The sequence below is a fragment of the Ochotona princeps genome, chromosome 18 (genome assembly GCF_030435755.1).
Source record: "Ochotona princeps isolate mOchPri1 chromosome 18, mOchPri1.hap1, whole genome shotgun sequence".
Lineage (NCBI taxonomy): Eukaryota > Metazoa > Chordata > Mammalia > Lagomorpha > Ochotonidae > Ochotona > Ochotona princeps.
In genome coordinates this window covers 42818195-42828741 of record NC_080849.1, presented here as the reverse complement: position 1 = coordinate 42828741, position 10547 = coordinate 42818195, and the positions used below count along the sequence as shown (strand labels likewise).

General features: G+C 40.6%; 1 pseudogene; it reads left to right on the top strand.

Moving 5' to 3' along the window:
* Window positions 1–865: 865 nt before the first annotated feature.
* Window positions 866–951, top strand: LOC118758155 (U2 spliceosomal RNA; annotated as a pseudogene).
* The last annotated feature ends 9596 nt before the right edge of the window (window positions 952–10547 follow it).

The following is a 10547-nucleotide window of genomic DNA, read 5'->3' as shown; positions in this document are numbered from 1 at the left end:
CCCATACTTACGTCAGCTCATCTGCTCGATAATGCTGCTGTTCACATTAGAGACGTGAAATAGTAATCCCAGTTAGCTTACATGTCCTACATGCTGATACTACATACCATGATTGAGTCTGGTTGCTATGTTTGCTTAGTGTCTTCAATCTGTTTTCATTGCTCCTAGCATGCCTTATTAATATTGTTAAAAGCTTGACATTATATACCACGTAATGGGAATTGAGATAATAAGGCCATAGTGTCATTTGCATTGGGTAGGTTTGGGTCTATATTCTGTCTTTGCTATAATTAAAATGGCTAAGGTTTAAATTTCCTCCTGTGTCCTTGTTGGTGTCTCCTCTCTTATCTTTGGGTTCCTCTAAAAACTTCCCTTGAAACAAAGATTGAATTTATAGTTGTATTTCATGGCATTTATTTTATCTGGGTGTTGTTGATGTGCTAATGAGGTGTGGAAAATACATCATTTTCTCATATTGCATTAATGAATGCCTTTCAGTGGGTCTATGACAGTGGTTCTGATCTCAAGCTCCTTTCATCTTTTTCTGTACTCCACCTCAAGAGAGGCAGAGAAACAAGAAGTGCTCGTGCCATGCCACAAAATGAAACCATCTTTAAATGCTCTGTAATATCTTTTCCCCTGAATTGGAAGCCCTGTAAAAATTCCATGGGGGTGCTACAAGGTTTTTACTTTTTCCAAAACCCAGGCAATAACACAGCACTTTTTCCTGGACATTTTGTCATGGGAAGCTGACAGGGTTCTTGAAGGTAAAACTCGTAAAAGTAGTAGTCCTCAATATACTGGGCTCTCACTTGTTTCTGGTTTTCAGGAGAGTCCATGCTTGCTGTCAACAATCCATGATGTTATTGCTTCTCGGCCTTTTGGCTAAGATCAAGTGTAGTAACAATCCATGATGTTTCCCTAGGTACTTTTTTCTTTTTCCCAACATCTGCTATTCCAGTTAAGCTGCATTTGGTTGTATTGTCCGCACTCTTCTGTTCCAGGCTTCGGATGTTTTCCACCACAGCCTGAGATATCTGGAAGTTTCTAGGCAGATGTAGCATTTCTACTGCCTGTTCAAAAATTCAAATCCATCCTGTATTTTAGAAGTTTTTATTTATTTGCTTTTATAATGATAATAAAATGTATCATTCCTGAAACTTAGGAATATATAGACTTCTCAAACATTCTAAGGGTCTTTAAGGATGACTGCTTCACACTTTTAAATCAAGGAAGGTATTGTGGCACTGTGGCCATTTGGGATACATCCAAGCTGCTGTTCTAACATCCTGTTGATGAGCCTGGCAGGTAGAAGTTGATAATCCAAGTGCTTGGGTTCTTGGATCGACTCCCTGGCTCTGACTTCAGCCTCGCCCAGATCTGCTTGTTGCAGGTTCCTGGGGAGAGATAAAATGGACAGGAACTCTCTCATCTTAGTCTCCCTGAAAATGTGTCTCCCTTTACATCTCTCTGCCTTTCAAATAAGCAAAGGCCTTCAAAAATTATTTTTAAATCCTGCCACATTTTTATAGCCCATGTACATGTGTTTCAGGCTTTATAATGCTGTTTTTACTATGTGTTAGTAAAATCAATTTGAATTACTGTTGTAATTTATCATTTTTAACATGACAGAAATGATTGCTATAAACATCAGTTATGATGTGAATGAGATGCTATTACTTCAAATCTCATCTGCTAATTACTCAGATGCTTTTGAAAGATGCTTAATTGATCGGAATTTGCACAGATAGGGAAGCATGTGCTCACTTGCCTTTGTAGGATACTCCATTGATGAAATTTGGGAAGTGTGCATTCTTTTTTCATAGATGCTTCCACCATACATTTTATTATGCCAGCGAATTCTTCTCTGTGAAGTTGCACATGCAGTAGTTCAGAGTCTTGGTTTTTGAATTACTAGTAATCATCTATTTGAGTCAGAGAGGGAGAAGGAGAGAGCTCACATATTGGTCCATTATCTTCAGTGTTCTCAACATCACTGAGCTGGGATAAAACCAGTAGATGGGAAATTAATCCAGTGTTGCCAGGGAGTGGCAGGAACCGTCATCAAGCCTTCACTGCTGCTTCCTGCGATTGGCATTGTTAGAAATCTGGAATTAGGAACACAGCCAAGAACTGAATGCCGTCGCTTGAATATGAGGCATGGGTGTCTCACCTGTAAGTTAGTCTGCTGGGTGAAATACATGTCCCTTGGTTTCTTTTACGTGTGTGTGTGTGTGTCCAACTGTAGCTTATTGAAATGTTTTGCCAACTTACTGAAAGTGTCCCATTAGATGCATGTAAACAGATTATAAAAGTTATTGTTTTAAACAGTTTTACATTAGGAATTGGAATCATTCTAAAATAATTAATCATCTTGTTTTTATCTTTAAACAAAAAAAGTTTAGAATAAATTAGCATATAGAATTCAGGAACAGGTCAAGGTCATTGAGGAAAGCCTGGTATTTCTAAACCCAAAAAGAAAGGAATAAGAAAAAGAAGATAAATAATTCATAGAAACCATTAAGAGTACATATTTTTAAAAATACAAAAAATTTTTTTAAGAATGTTAGGAATGGAAGGCGGCATTCATGTCCAGCTAACAATACAGGCCACATCTGGCGTTGGCACTGAGTGTGAAAGGCACAAACCTTGGTTTTGCAGTGACTGAAAATACCAGATTTCTGTATTGTTGCCTTAAAATACAGAAGTATGTTTATCTTCATCACATCTAATATGGAGCTGTTCAAGCAAAGAAGAGTTCAGCATAAATAGAGATGGTTTTGTAGTTTTAAGTAAATGATCTTAAAAATGCCTTATACAACACAGAACAGGGGAAATCCTATAAAAACATAAACCACTGGTGATTAGGAAAGTGAAAAATAAATGATAGGACACAAATTTAGAATCAGTATATAAGTTGAAACCTGTACATAAAATCTGTACAGGCTTTGCTTCATGAGCTGCTGTTACATGCAATTGACTTTTCACATGTTAATGAAAAGATTTGGGCTTCCTCTTCCTTTATGTAGCCTAGATTGGTCCTATGTTTACAATTTAATAATCTCTGACCTTTGATTCACCATTGCCTAATAAATTAAATATGCACTACTTCATCCTCTCAGAACAAAGCCCTTCAGACCTCAAAAACAAACAAAAACCAAATAATATTTCATAGGCCAGCCATAGAAAGCCAATGAGAAAGAAGTTATTTTAATGTTTAATAGTTATTTAATTAAAGAAACCAAGGTAAAGAAGCTTACCCATGCCATGTTTAAAAAAAAAAACTCTAATGCCTCCAAATAACTCTCTCAAATTATATGTATGGGTTCCTAAATCATCACAGAAGGAAAATTGAGCACACAGGTTTAATGTATTCTAATTGTAAGCATTTCAGTGAGATGGAGATATCATATTAATATAAAATATGGCTTTTATCCATGGTTTTCAATAAAAATGGTATCGGACTATTTGAGTTCAAATAAAAATATAACGATTAAAGCGATGTCTGAAGAAAATTGTGTTCTTACCAATTTTAATACAGAATTATTCGACATTAATTTCCTGAAGAGAGTGTATTAGACTCCAAGAAATATCTTTTAAGCAGAAAAATATGGTGTAGAGATATTTATTATTTATTTATTTATTTATTAAGATTTATTTATTTTATTGCAAAGGCAGAGATATACAGAGAGGAGGAGAGACAGAGAGGAAGATCTTCCGTCCAACTGTTCACTCCCCAGTGGCTACAATGTCTAGTGCTGCGCCAATCCAAAGCCAGGAGTCAGGAACTTCCTTCCGGGTCTCCCACACAGGTGCAGGGTCCAAAGGCCTTGGGCCATCCTTGACTGCCTTCTCAGCCACAAGCAGGGAGCTGGATGAGATGTGGAGCTGCCGGGATTAGAACTGGCACCCATGTGGGATCCCAGTGCATTCAAGGCCAGGACCTTAACCATTATGGTAAGAGATTTACTTATTGTTTTACAGAGAGAGAGAGAGAGAGAGAGAGAGAGAGAGAAAGTAAAAATATACATAAGCTAGTTATCTCCCCAAGTTCCCACACAGGGAGGCAGCCAGGCTGTGGCCAGGAGCTCCTTCCAGGCCTCCCATGTAGGCACTTGGATCATCTACTTTTGCTCTCCCTGACACACTGGCAAGGAGTTGGATCTTAAGCAAAGCAACCAAACAGGAATTGGCACCTAACTGGGACACTGTTGTCACAGGCAGTGATTTGAATCACTCTACCATGACACTAGCCTCAGTGCAGGACCCAGCAATAAATTTTGTAATGAAATATAACTTTGTGTAAAAATGTCTCTTCCCCAGCCATACATAACTGGCTAGGTTGCCTTGTACTTGGCAAGCGTTGCACTGCTGGGAGAGAGGCAGTCAATGCTGGCTGACATTTTGTCCCTAATTCCTGCTAATTTATGTTTAGTGTACAAGTAGGCTAGCACATCTGTCATTAAATAAGTCACAATGTCAAATGTGGGAGGTGAGGTGCAATGAATGTGCTGTTGCAACACACATGCCAGGGACCTTGAGCTGTGGTGGGTGGCATTGAGGGCTTTAGAAGTAGGCAGGCTTACAGCCACAACCTCTCCAAGCCAGGCAACTGCATCCACGGGCTGACACAAGAGTCAAGCATAGGGATGGGCTAGACAAGGGGTCCAAGGGTACTAGCACTGTGGCCTTTTGGGTCTATGCTATAGCAACTATTGTGTGTGCAAGAGCTGGAACCTGGGGCGACCTGGGAAAGGGTCCCGACTCAAAACCCTGTGCCAGGCCACAGCACCCTTGTTGGGGGAGGCCCATCAAAGGGCCTTTGTTGTTGGCAGGCAGCCCATTCTTTCTTCTCATGTAACCTCAGACACATCAGCATCTCCAATTCAAGGATCAGAACCCATGGATATGTGGTCTGGCCTTGGCACACATGCTGCCTGAGTAGGCCACCTACATTACTGTCTGCTGTGCAAAGAAGCCAACACTATGTCCCAGCAATGCTGAAAATGAAGGGGACATATTCAATAGCACTGAGTGGATCTTCTTCAACTCATAAGAGGGATCCATGTGAAGAGGCTGAGCTTAAACCCCAGATAGAACAACTCTATGACCCTCACACTAGGAAGTAACAGTATAGATAAAAATTATAGATATTGGTAACATTACAGATAAAACTTGTAGATATCAATTATATATATATATATACTTTTATATATAGATATAGACATCTATATCTATAACTGAATATATACATGCCTATACATATATGTTTATCTATATCTGTTGATACCTATTATAGGGTTAAATATTGTATTTTTAAAGTAGAAACCAATATGTTCAGGTTATTTTTCAAGAAAGATACAATATTAGGTGCTGAGGAATTTGAAGCTAGTTTGTCAAAGACCTGAAAGGTTCTTTGAGGAAACTCCTGCAGAAAGGGAAAGCTCTAAGCAGAAAGAGTTCAGAATTTGCAGCATTTCCTGGGATTCCTCTCTCCTCTCCTTGAAGGCAGGAGCAAGCACACAGTGGTGAAGAATGGAGGCTTCCTTTCTTGGGTACCTGTGATGGGCTGGGATTGTGAAGGGTACCCACTGGGTTTATTAGTCTTATATTCCAGTTTCCCTTTTATTTGTATGTTGTTACAGAAATAATGACTTGGCACATTTAACCTAACAAACGTCAAAGAGGCTTATAGCAACTATGGAAGACTCTGCACTCCCTTTATAGGATGAAAAGAATGGTCAAGTAATGCTTTTGACACATCATGGTTGGCTGTCTCTTGACACTGCCATTGGCCTTTGGGATTAAGATTCTTCTAGCACTCCCGTGAGTTTCCTGAAATTATTCAATCAGATTTTTTTAATAGAATGAAATTTTTAGAGTGTACTAGTAGTAGGGAATTCTATTCTACCACAGGCCATTTGGATGATAACATCAGTCATGAGCCTTACAAAATTATCCACTTAAAAAAATCAGCCTGCTATGTATTTATTAAGTAACCAGACCCACCTCCATTTGGGGGCCCACCAAATGGAACTGCATGCATTATATGGCCCGAGACTGAACATTTTCTCCCCATGGTAGACAATCTAGGAACTGTTATATTCATATCTAGAGAAGGATATTAAATGAATGAATGTGAAATAGAGTAATGTTTTAAAAACACTAAAACTTATAAAGACCCACAGGGGAAAGAGAAATGACAGCTATAAAGGTTTCTTTGCTAGTGACCTTCGATTTCCTCAGATGTTGGAGAAATTCAGACAATTCTATCATAGCCTAGTGAATGGCTCAGACAAGTGGACACACAGCTGCTTTACTGTCCAAGGTCATCCAGGTGGCCTCTCGGTGGAACTGTTGTCTGAGTTAAGCCAGGAATGTCCATGGGCACTTCCTTGGCAAAGGTGAAACTGCCATGACATTGTGTGTGAGTCTTTGGCTAAGTGTGCTCCAGGCCCCTTCTTGACACCATGTAAATGGTAAAATAGCAGAAACTGAAACACCTTGGATAAAAGTGGCTGGATATGGATGAGTCCAGTGTTAGCTCTGCATTCCCCTCTCCCATGATCATCACACTTACCTCCTGTCCAGTGTGGAAGTAGTACTCAATGGCCAGCATGGGACTCATGACGTTATGGATGGCTTTAGAAAAGAGTTTATATGCAGCGGCTTAAGGAATTTTTTCCAGGAGAAACTGTGCGGGGACTTCCAGCAGTGTGTGCTCACTGTCAGGAGTGCAGACATAGTGAAGGGACAGGATGGGTGCCAAGCTCTCTGACACCTGGAATGGGACAAGATAGTCATGGGGAACGCATCTGTAACTGGATGAAATGGCAAACAAAGCACTAGACTGAATGCTAACAGGTCTTAGCCCATGTCCACAGGGGTTACAATCCTAGACTCCAGGATTTTCCCCGAGCTCTGGTCTGGATACTATTGACCCCTACATACACTAAGTCTTTCCTGCATCAACAAACAATGATAATGTTTAATTAATGAATTAAACACAATAACATGGAAGAGCTAGCTATGAAATACAATATCAAGATCAACATATTATAATAAAGTTATATGACTGTGATTTCTATAAAGCGTCAAGATGAAAAATATTTTTTGACAAAAGGAATGCACTGGAAAGCAAATTGAAGGAAAAGGGGTTCTATCTTAAGAACAGCAGCATTGGGACATGCTGATTTATAATGTCTGTCATTCTGGGTTCCTAAGCTGCTTTGTTTGGCCTGCTCTGGGGATAGTACAGTTGGATTTAGCAAAGGTAACACCAGGGTACTGGGAACTGAGTCTAGCACACCCTAAAAACTCACAGTTGGTGATTATTACATAATGAACACCAAGAACTAGCCAAAGGTTATGAATGTGCTGCTCTAAATTGAAAATATGAATGATAACAAAATGAAGAACCTTGGGCAGGCATTGGGTTGGCATGGGTTACACTGCTATTTGGGGTACATTTATCCAACACTGAAGTGCTGATTTGATTTCCAGGTACTGTCCTTCTAAATTAATTTCTTACTATTGCACCTGGGGAGTCAATGGTGATGGCTCAAGGTCTTATATCCCTGACTACCACATGGAAGATTCAGGTGGAGTTCTTGGCTCCTGTCTTCAGACTGGCCCACCCATCTGGGTGGGACATTTAGAGAATGAATCAGCTGATGAATGATAGAACAACTGATCTGTCTCTACCTTTCAAATTAATAATTTTTAGAAAATTAGCCAGGAGAAAAGGTGATCAAGTCAATGGATGGCTACACAAAACCACTTGAATAGATCAAGAAATTCTCAGATTCAGGATTATCTAGCTTCCAAGAATAGGTAATAGGCTGCACACTAAACATAGTAAGGCAATATGTAACAGGCTCATAGCTAATCAATTGAGGCACAAAAAAGCTCCACTTCTGCTGTTTCTATCTGACACACCACAGGAAGTACATGCCAGGGCAACTAGGAAAAAAAAGAATGTATTCAAGTTGAAAAGGCAAGTAAAAATATCTCAGTTTCCAGACAACAAGGGCAGAAATCCCAACAGATTTCACAAAATTAGGCTAAGTGAATTCAACAAGGATGCAGACTCAGATCACCAAAAGTCAACTGCATTTTTGCATACCAACAGTGTACAATCCAAAAAGGGGCCTAATTTCATTACAACAGCAATAAAATACTACAAATACTTAAGAAAAAACAAGGAAGCAAGCAACTTACACAGACAGACACAAAATGTTGCTAACAGAAATTAACACCAGTAACTGGTTAGACATCCGATATTCATAGCAGACCAAGCATTGTTACCAATCAAATCAATGTTACCTACAGTGATTCATATATTTTATTCCTATCAAAATCATAATGACATTTGAAGAAATAGAAAACTCCATGTTTAAATTTGCACGGACAGTTCATGATTCTAAATAGCCAACAGAATCTTGAAAAGAATGAGGGGCAGGCGTTGAGACGTACCAGGGTTAGGTGCCGGGTGGGACACGACCCGCATTCCATGTGAGAGTGCCTGGTTCAAATCCAGGCTTCTACTGAGCTTCTGGCTGATGTGCCAGGGAAGCTGCAGAGGTCAGCTCAATAGTTTGAGTCCTGCTACCCTCGTAGGAGACCCATGTCCCTGGCAACTGCATTTGCCTGTTCTAGCCCCAGCTGTTGTGAACATTGGTGGAATAAATGAGAATAGCAATGATGAGTCTTCCTCTGCCACTCTGTTAGACTGCTTTTTAAATAAGTAATTATTGCTTGGTCTATTTGTTTTTGACTATCTATCTATTTATTCACATAATTATTTACTTAGAATTGAAAATCAGATTAATGGAGAGAAGGAGAGACAGAAAATCCTCAATCTACTTGTTCACTCCCCCAAATGGCCACAACGGTCAGAACTGAGCCAATCAAAAGCCAGGAGCCAGGAGGCTCTTTGTGATCTTCCATGCAGGTTCAGAGGCCAAGTACTTGAACTACCCTCTACTGCTTTCCTAGGCCTTATGCAGGATGCTGCATGGGAAGAGGAGTAGCCAAAACACAGACCTGGTGACACTATGGAATCCCTGCACTTGCTAGATGAGGATTCTGCCATTGTCCCATCGCACCAGGCCCTAAATAAGGAAGTCTTTAACTTGACTTTTTTAAATGAAAACTTAAAGCACTGTCCAGATATGTGGTACATTTGGTTGAGCTGCCACCTGCAAGGCCAGCATCCCAGATGAATGCCCCTTTGAGTCCTGGCTGCTTCACTTCACATGCATTCCCTGCTAACTGGCCTGGGAAAGCAGCACAAATGCCCCCAAGCACCTGCACTCCTGTCACCCCCGTGAGAGAACAAGATGGGATTTCAGGCTTCTGGATTCAGCCTTGTCCAGCACCTGCCATTGCATCCATTTAGAGAGAGGACCATTGGATGGAAGAACTTTCTTTTTCTTCTGTTTTTCCTTTACTCCCGCTTTTTATGTAACTCTGCCTTTGAACAAAATATAAAAAACAAACCTTGCTGGCATGGTGGCACAGTACACTTCTCTTCTACTGCAGTGCCAGCATACAATACAGATGCTACTTCCAGTCTTAGTGCCTCCACTTCCAATCCAGCTCCAAGCTAATGGTCTGAGAAGGCAGTGGAGGATGGCACCAGTGCCTGTGGCCCTGATTCCACATGGGAGACCTAGAACAAGCTCCTGGCTCCCAGCTTTGGACTGGTTCAGCTCCTGCCATTGGAGACATTTTGGGCAGTAAATCAGCAGAATGAAGGCCTCTTTCTCTCTCCCTCATTCTCTCTTTTTGTAAATCTAACTTTCAAGTAAAATAATTTTTTTCACAATTAATCTTAAATACAACATAAAGGTATTATATCAAAACTAGTGGTAGCATAAAGACATGTAGAGGCCAGAAGAAAACCTTCACAAGAAAAATCAAATGAGCTATGTTTTTGACAATGTTTACATAGTTGGTCACGGTAGGAAGGACCAAGGTAGTTAGGAAAAGTGGGTGTGATCATTGTTTCCAAATTTTCTTTCTCCCTTTACCTGTGGGAAGGGAGATGATAAGGTAAGAAGCCCTAAAGAGCCTCCCAGTCATCTAGTACCTGGTGATGGGTAATGGCCACCTGATATGAACTCAGTGTCTCCAATGCCACACATACTCTGAGGGTTCCACCCAAGTGGTTTTGCTAGTTTTGAAATGCTGTCAATCTTGCCTATCCAAGAAACCCTTTCCAATGCACACTGGTTGACATAGTCAATATTTGAGTCTCCATTTGCCCAGATATTTGCTGTCATTGTTTGTCTGGGGTAGTTGTCCAATTTGTTCCATCCTACTTCCTCTGCAGGCCCCAGTAAGCTGCCATAGGATAGTGCCCCCATCTACTGCTCTGTCTTTTCCACTGAGGAGAAACATCTCTGACACATTAAATCCCATGGTAAGTCCACCAAGCCTGGATGGAAGACCCCAGCCCACCACATGCACAAACCCGTGTCATCTCCAGACCCCTGCAAGCCCACAAACCAAATCCCCACAGGTGTGCACCTGGGTGGCCATTG